At 37.5% G+C, this 9,348-nt stretch overlaps 1 protein-coding gene across 1 annotated transcript in view; it reads right to left on the reverse strand.

Moving 5' to 3' along the window:
- LOC118748435 overlaps positions 1-1,142 on the reverse strand; it is a gene marked incomplete in the record, with an annotated part of 80,798 nt that extends 79,656 nt beyond the window's left edge. The window contains 1 exon segment of the mRNA XM_036482856.1: positions 968-1,142.
- Positions 1,143-9,348: the final 8,206 nt, after the last annotated feature.

Raw genomic sequence — 9,348 nt, forward strand, 5'->3', positions numbered from 1 at the left:
AAAAAAATATTCAATACAAAAAACAACGGCACACATAAGCAAATGCGGAGAAATGCGTGAATGTGTGTGTAGAATGTGCACATTTGCGCCTAGATAATGGTATTTCTGGTGCAATCCATACACAGCACCCCCGGAATGGAAAAAAAAACACCGTAGAAGATACACATACCGTTACATGACTGCTGCCGGCAGCACGACCCTACAGCTGATCAGTGCGACGTACCCGCGATCTACCCGGCAGACTTGAAGACGTCAGCGGCCGCAGCAGAGCGTCGGGGGAAAGAGAGGGATGGCTGAAGGCAATCAACGACACGCCATTTAGATCGCTGGCTTACGACAAAGGTGTCTGCTTGCCTGTTTGGAATAGGAAAGTTGGCAAAAGTACCGCTGACGAGGGGTTGGGAATTAGATAAATTAAAATTAGAACTAGTGCAGTGGCTGGGACAAATGATGAGGCAAGAAGCCGCGAAGGGAGCAAGGATGCTGAAGGTCGCCTCGAGCGATATGGGAAAAACACAAAAGCCGTCAACGGCACAAGAAACGAAGATGCCTTGGCAACTGCCAGATTGGTAGACGAAGACGAAGCGAGCGAGCGACAAAATGGATTAAGACGAATTATATCCTTCGGGTGAGTTTTTTTTATTTTCTGCATTCATTTTTTTTTTTTTGTGTTGGATGTTTTTTGCTTAAGGCGACAGGGGCATATGCCGATACATTTTAAGAGACATTTACATATACATAAATGCGACTGTGCGTACATATATTTTTTTCTTGAAAATTTACATGCCACGAGCAAATGTAAAATATTGGAAGGCGTGTTAGTATTTATGCAAAGGTTAAAATTCTTGCATGTGTTTGCAATGAAATATATGTATGGATTGAGGACAGATGCAAATCAATCAAAAATGAATAAAAAATAAATTCATATGTATCTCCTCTTTATAATCAAAGCTATTTTCACACTCACCTGTAGCTATTTTTAGGCGCGTTGTCACGTGCGTTTCAAATCCATAGTTACACAAAGTAACGGTTTCAACTTTTCACAAAACTTTTGCAATTTTTTCGCAATACTTAGTTCTTGTTAAACTCTTAAATCAAAAAAAAAAAAAATATTCACACAATTTTTTTAACTTTTTCACTAGCATTTTTTTTTTTTTTTTTTGATTTCAAAATATACAAATTTCTTTAAAGTCCAAAAAATTTCACATAAAAATAAAAAGTTTCCTAGCACAGCCGAAATCAGTTAGGCACGTCTGTTGCGTCTGAGTTGGTAAACTCGAATGATCCTGCCATGCGGTGGCGCGTGCGCACTACACCGCGTGATTCGATCAGCAACCAGTTGGCTAGTTGGTCGGCCGGCTGACTGCTTTCGGCAGCTCTCGGCGCAGTTGGCAACGAGCTGAGCGCCGCCTGATGAGAGCCGCACCGATAAGGATCAAACGCAAGCATACAATTGACACCACATACGAGTATAATTCTGGGTTGTTGCTCCGAGCTCTGGCGTCGACTACTGCACAGGGCTGCCAACTATATTTAGCTATGAAGTGCCATATCGAGGATGAAAAAGTGCCAAAATGTGCCAAATAGAAAAATAAAAGTCCAAAAAAGTTGTAATTCTTTTAAATTTTTCCCATTTAGCTTTAAAATTAGAAAAGCCTTGCTAAAGCCCAAGTCCAATGCCAAAGTAAGCTAAACCAGTGGTATGCACTGTAGAAATTAGAAAATTTTAGTAGAGAAAAAGAAGTTACGCAAAGGATTTCACAAAAATGTATTGAAATATTACTATTTTTCAAAAGTGTCATTTTGAAATATTAACTGCCATTTTGAGTAAAATAGGGCCAAAAATACCACGGTTTGAGCCAAGTTGGCAGCTCTGCTACTGCGGGCTATGCGGTGTTAAAGAGCGCGTCAGGACATCGAACGCTCTTTACGGAGGCAAAGAGCTGAGCTGCGGTATAACACCTGGACAAGCAGCCAATAGGAGTGCGAGTTGTATGTTTTTTTTCCTTTGAGAGTGCTGAATGTCGGGTGCTATTGCTGAGGGTTTCGTTGCTGCAACAACTTGGCCTAGTCTTCTTTCTTCTGACTGGATGTTTTTTTTTTTTCTTAAGAAATTTAGATCACAGCACACATTGTCTTTGATGATGTTGATAGAAAGTGGAAAATGTGATTGATTCTCGGACATAAATCAAAGTTTTGAAACACACAGAATTTATCAGCTTAGCGACTGTGTAAATTTGAGAAAGTAAAAGGGCTGTAAAACAACAAAAGGCTTATGTCGAACACTTAACTAGCAGTCGTTGGAACATGATGACAATTTTTCCTAAACGTACAAGAGAAAGTTGCTGCGATATCATCTGTAAAAGTTTATTCATCTGTGTCAATATAATTTCTTTTTCTCACAAAAATGGGCTGGATTTTTCGATACCAGTCGTTTCTGACTCTTCCATATATTTATGTACATAATGTAATTGCTTCACAAGCATCAGCCGCTTTGCTTTTCTCGGTTTGGGGCGAGAAGTGGGAGATCCTTATATGTATATATAGTAGGCTATGAAAATATCAAACTTTCTGGTCATACATTTTTTTTATTCATACCATATGTAAGTACTTAAAGTTTGTTTCATAATTATACAACCGCCACATGTTGACAACTTTTTACCATTAATTTTTTATTATTTGATTTTAATTGTTTTATAAAAAATATAGTTAATTCTATAACAGAAACCATATCGAGCCCTAACCGCCAAAATAACGTAAGCGACATTTTTTTCAAAATTTTCTTTTCGATGCAGAAATGCATCTAGATGCTCTAGGAATATTACTGCATCAAAAAGAAAATTTTGAAAAAAATGCCGCTTAAGTTATTTTGGCGGTTAGGGCTCGATATGAATCCAAGTTGAAATTTTTTACAAAAATTAAAAAAGTTCAGCCAAGTCTCGTCAAAATTTCAAACTTTTTAATTAGAATTTGGAAAAAAAATCTTTTATATGCAGTTTTATGTATTAAATTTTACTGTAATAAAGTGCAAGTATGAAGTTGCAAAAAATTCCGGTTGATATGTGATATTTTACAGAAGAAATTTCGTGAATAATTAAATAGTAAAAATATGATGGTCATATAATTATGAAACCCACTATATGTTTATATGTATGTGTTAGCACGTGCATTTGAAAAAAATTTACAAATATTCTTTTCCCGTGCAAAACTTCTCAAACAAATCGCCACTGCTGCCATAACAAAACGCAATTTTTCGTATTATTTTGGACCGCCACTGTTCGTCCGATTGACAGAAGCCGCACTGATCCGTTGCGCTCGTTACGATTTGTGACAGTTTATTTTTCTTTCCCGCCTGTACTGTTGGCTTTCATTGATAGCCAAACATGAGAAATGGCAGTGACTCCGGTGAGGCTGCCAGCCAACGCAAATCGGCACAACCACGTGAATAGATGAACGAACATACAAACCCTCACTTACACATATACACCACAGATAATGAACTACTTTCTTGTGTGTGTTTTTCTGTCCCATTTCTCTGCCTTCTTTGCTTTTGCTACTCTACTTTCTTTTATTTGGAATAAGACTTTTCTTTCTGCACTTCTTTTGCAGATGAAAAATGCGACAGCTGCCAATTTTGTAAGAATTTTTGATTTTTTGTAGATATTTGCGAAAAATTATGTATACGTTTTACATATATGTATGTATGAATCTATGCCTCTGTATAGTGGCCCAAATGCTGACAGTAGCGGAGTATGCTACCGGCCGCTACTGTCCCGCCGCTCATTGGCGCAGAATTCCTCTTTCTCTTCGAACACTTTGCATGCGTCGAACAAATATTTGACCAGCTGCAGTATCAGGGAAGTCGTCAATTTTTTTACTCATAAATGCTCCTTTCTCTTGGCATTTGAAAAGGATTTGTTCGTCTAGGAGTATCCATTACAGCTAATGTGTAGGTGTTGCAAGCCATTGTGTGTAGGATTCTTCCTTACTTTTGTCTTTTAAATATACATATATTGTTATTACATCTTTGGCTTTCGCCCGCCGCTTGCTGCTCTAAATTTGACTTGTGTTGTATTACGCGGACGCATGCGCAGTCAGCTACTGCATTCAATATGCAGCGATTTATGCGAGGTTTTATGTGACATGTGTCATATATTTCACAACCATTTGAATGGCCTTGGGTAACTGGAGTGCAATAAATTCACTATTAAGCTACAATTTGAATTGTACTTAATGGAGCAAAAAGGCCGCTGCAGCGCCAGATGAGCGAGATTGTTTTGAGGTTAAGACGAAAAATGTATCTACATACATTCTAAATATGCGGCAAGCAAGTTGGGGAGAGCATAGTAAAACTCTTTGTACTAAAACTTAACATTTTTTTTTTACTTTTATATGGATTCGCCAAAGAAATCGGAACCGCATAAGAAATTACGAAAGGCAGTTGCGCCATATTTAAATTTTCGTCAATGAACTAGGCGCCATTGCTGCTACTGCCTGCCTTTACATTGCCCTGTAGCAACTGTCAATCAAAATTTACACTTCTTTTGCTCCTATATTTTCCCACTCTTGCAACGGCGAAAGGGTGGTGCTCCGTCAAATTGAAATCCAACCCACATTCGTCACGCCACAAAACATCCGCATATGTACATTAGAATGCAATTTCTATTCCATGCACTCGAATCAGCATTTTCGTATATGTACATAATTAAAAAAAAAAATCACAATCAGCTGAGAACCCTTTTTGTAGGCATACTGAAATCGATACATTTCGCATGGCTTGGCGAATCTAAGATTTCAAATGCGCACCAAATTTGGAAATTGCCAATAAATTGCGCATAATTGCGGCACACATCAAGGCTTGTATCAACAACAACAACAACAACAAAAACGTGCACACCAATGCTGCCACAAACCGTCCGAAGGCTGTTGCTGCCACAGCCAGCCAGCCAGCCAAGTGCGCCGCCAAATAAAACCGGGCAACTCATCAAATATGCGAAAATATGTGAAAATTTTAATTTTTCACTGTCCCATATTTGCTGTTGATTGCATGCAAATGGGCGTACAAGGGTACTAACTAGCATGTGCGCGCAGTCCTGCGAACTCAGCTCAACTGCGGCGGCGCATCCTTTCGATCCTCTAATTAATATTCATGTAATTTGTCTTTCAATCGTAAATCGACAGCGAATTAGTTTTGTGGATGTCAACGTTGTTGCAACACATTTGTTTGCAAGGATTAAGCGACCTCCTCGTCGCACTAGAATGCCGGCTAATTTTGCGGCAAATTTTCTTGCGCCAATTTTTAATTTATGACGACTGTCGTTTTATTTTTTCACGAATTCATCGAATCAACATCGAATGCGTTTTCTGCCGGCAGTGGAAAGTAAGCAACGCAATCTTGCAAGGTTTGCTTAAGATTTTCAAATTTGCATCATTCGTTTGGCATTATTAGTGCAGCTGGAGATTTATGACTTTCCAATGTAAATTTCAATGATTTGTTGGGAAAATATTTTGATGCGGCTGAGAGCGAAATATTTATGTAAATCCTCTGTGTTTTCACGGTTGTGCGGCACTGTTTCAAAGTATCATTTTTCAGGATTTGCTTGCGCTAAACAAATGGGTGCAGCAACGAAGTTGCATTTCAATGTTCAGCAAGTTTTTTCGTTTCTCGCTTTTAACAGCCATGTTTAAATGTGATAATTTTGTGGTTGTGAGAATTCGAAAGAGATGCAGAAGTTGCAGCATTTGTAATATTACATCGTGCGACAGAAAATTTTACACAGAAAAAGATTAATATATTCGTGAAACCATGCGCCAAATATAGTAAAACTGCGGTTTCAGTTTTTATCTCTAACTTCAAGATTTTTTTAAAGGGCACTGAAATTTGAAAAATATGATTACTGCAAAAAATTAATTTAAAAAAAAATCAATGCAATGTAGTATGGGACGAGTAGGTATTGAAAACGTCTTTTAAAATTTTAGCCTTGAATATCCTTGAAATTTTGCAATACCTATTTTTGAAAAAATTATCTGCTACGGATTAATATAAATATATGTACATATGTATGTATATACCAAATCTTCGAATCTTCATCGTTCTAATTTTAGAACGATTTTAATTAAAATGGCATTTTCAATACCTATTTGTCCCTGTGAAGAAACAAAATTTGAATTTCTTTAAATTCTACAAAAATTTCTCTTTCATTTGGTGCCCATACTGTTATTCTAGATTGCTAAATTTTTAAAATAATGTTTTGGAAATAATCATATTTTTTAAACTACAAAGTCCTTTCGTGTGGTTCGAAACTTTTTTCTTTTTTGTCGCACCGTGTTATTGTAGAGAGATGCTGTACTTACCAGTTTTGAAATGATTGCCAGAAGACGTTAAGGCCCAGTTAGAGACACCATAACCATAACTCCGTGACCATATCTTTTGTCAAATATTTCACAGCTGCTTATGATGAGGGCGAAAAACCTAAATTCAGTAGATGCCTATGGTTATGGTTATAGCTAAAGCTTTGTTGTATGGCAGCAATAATCATTTAATCAGAACAGATAATTGCTATGGTTATGGTTATGGTATGGCACCACCAGTTAGTTGGGCCTTAAATTCAATAAATATTCTAAGCCAAGCTTCTTCCAGTTACTTCTTATTGAATCTAAGGCATAAGCTTATAGGTATATATATTTTTTTCAAGTTTCTCAATTTCGTGAAGGTTAGGAAATCTTCGAAATCTCCCAAAAATGTATTCAAGCGTAAAATCGTCATCTAGCTTCAAAATTCATATTCCGCCCTAAAAATAATTTATTAAAAAAATGCGATCAGCTTCTCTAATACCGCTTAGTATTTATCTTTAACATAACTTGTCTAGTCACTGCGATGCCATAAATTTGCGGCTTCGATTTTTAAAATGCCAGTCAAATTTGCCAGTCATCTCGCGGCGCGCATGAAAAAAACCAATGATAATGACTTTTCCGTTTATGCACACATAATTACATGCATTTCATTGATCTTTACAAGCCTAATTGCATACTTTCATTAATCTAAAAATCGCAAATAGAAGCAACTGTCCGCCTCCCTTGCCGCTCATTGTGCTTGGCTGCTATGTTCTCGGCATTCATTTTTTACCACGATGCTCAGCTGTCAAATGAATGCCATTTTTGACATAGTCTCACCGCGCTGTTGACAGTTAAAGGCACTTACCGTGTTTTTTTTTTGTTTTTTTGGGGTTTCATATGCCCAAAGTTTCTGCGAGGCCATTGTGCAATGAATTGAAAAAATTTACAAATGTCATTTAATTAAATGTTGCAAACGTCAAATGATGCTACAGCCAAAAAAAAAATGGTCTAAAGTAAAAATTGCAAATGTCTGCAAATTTATTTGAATGTTGGAAGTGCGTTAGTGCACGATGGCGGCTTAGGGCGTTAAAAAGTAGAGTAAAGAGGGCAGCAGTTGAATGAGATTAATTAGAAAATATTACAGATCAATGATTTGCGACTTTGGTAGGTTGAACGTAATTCATTTGGCGAAATTTTTGGGATTCTTTTTTCATGATTGGGCACCGTAAATGTCAAACTTTTGATTTCATGCATTCTTATTGAGCAAAAGTCTTTCTATTATTAAACTTTAATTCAAGTTAAAAAAAATATATATATTTGTTGGGGTTTTCGATCAAATTTTTGTAGCTAAAACTTCAAAGAGCGTTCATATCGATGGCCTTACTACTGTTAAGTGGCTCATGTCTCTTATCCTTGTATAATCCATGTCCAAACCTTATTAAAGTAATTAGTAAAGATTGCTAAAGTAAGTGGTAAGGATTATACATGAATTGGGCAAAAATTTGAGACATGCACCTCTTAGCAGTAGTAAGGATTTTTATTTTTTGAATTTTGAATTGTGAAGTTATTGCAGAGGACTATCGTGTGTTTCCTCAATTTCATAATTGACCTTTCGATCACTGAGGTTAGCTGGGTGAAGATCAAATATTCCACTTACAAATAACAACAGCTAATAATACTTCATCTAAACAATCTTTCCTTAATTCAATTCTAGTGGCCTTTATAGGCTCAATTTGCTTTCAAGCGTCAAAGAGTCAGACTCTCCAAGTCTTTGTCTGGCGTCAATTACCATGGATATAACCTCTTAATCATATTATCAATGTAACCGAACTAATAGTGATCCAATATGCGGCGCTTATCTCCGAAACGAGATCTCGGATTTCACAGTTTTCCGCTGATTTCGATTTTAAGCTGCCGGATTTTCATTCGATGCCAGTGTTTGCGCCTTTGTAAGCGTATTCAAATGAGTCAATTACAATTACAAGATGTGTATGATGCCAGCCAGCATTAAGCGCTGCATCAGTTCCTTACACCCAAATCAAAGTTGTGTCTAATCTACAGCCCGCTGCCACCCTTCTCCCTACGCTGTTGTGCATGTAAGACATATTTGGATTTATTTACCTAAACAAAAAATTAATAAGAAAAAATCCATCAACTCAAGTAAAAGAATGCACGGCAAATGTTGTATGCAGCCTAGTGAGTAAAAAGCAAAAATCAAAAAAAAGGAAAAGAACATCGTCTTGTGAGTAGCGCGCCTCACCCCAGATATCCTTTCACCACGAATGTATGCATATGCACATATATCCTTTCGACCGACGACGACGACGACGACCTTCTGTCCAGGCACCCTTTGACGTTTATTTTATATTTCATATGCATAATTGTGTATTGCTACACGCGTACACACACGCACACACACACACACGCACGCAGGCCGCATCTTGCAACACGCATATGTATGTATGTATCTTGTTGCAGATCTCCCGTTCGCCCTGTGGCGGGGTGCTACCCGCGGCGGTAAATGCAACAAATTAGCGCAGCGAACAGCAGCGCGCCGCGCTTCCCCAACAGGTTTTCCCATTTTTTCAGACATTTTGATTTTTTAGCTGCCCATTTTAATTAAAATTTAGCGGAGAATTTACATTTTTTGAGGCGCATCTTTTGCGGTGATGCGCTCACTCACTCAGTTGCCATGCAGTGGCGCGCAGCCGCTTGTGCAGTCCTTCGAAAAGCATGGCTTTTAGTGGGAATTTTTCGGCTGTTGCTTGTCTGGCTTTTGTGGCGAAAAAAATGCACTTTTGTATGCGCTTTTGGTATAAATGAATTTGTTGTTTGTTTTTTTTTTGTATTTGATATTTATGTGAAATTTTTCGGCGGTTCACACAGCGCACATTCATCATCGCAGACGTTTTAGACGGTTGCAGTAGCTGAAAAACTTTTATGGGAATTAAATATACATACATATGTCATAGGCAGAGACATCTGAGAAGATTTACGCCAAGTAAAAATCAG

This window comes from Rhagoletis pomonella, unplaced genomic scaffold (genome assembly GCF_013731165.1).
Source record: "Rhagoletis pomonella isolate Grant_MI unplaced genomic scaffold, Rhpom_1.0 Rhpom_scaffold_00013, whole genome shotgun sequence".
NCBI lineage: Eukaryota > Metazoa > Arthropoda > Insecta > Diptera > Tephritidae > Rhagoletis > Rhagoletis pomonella.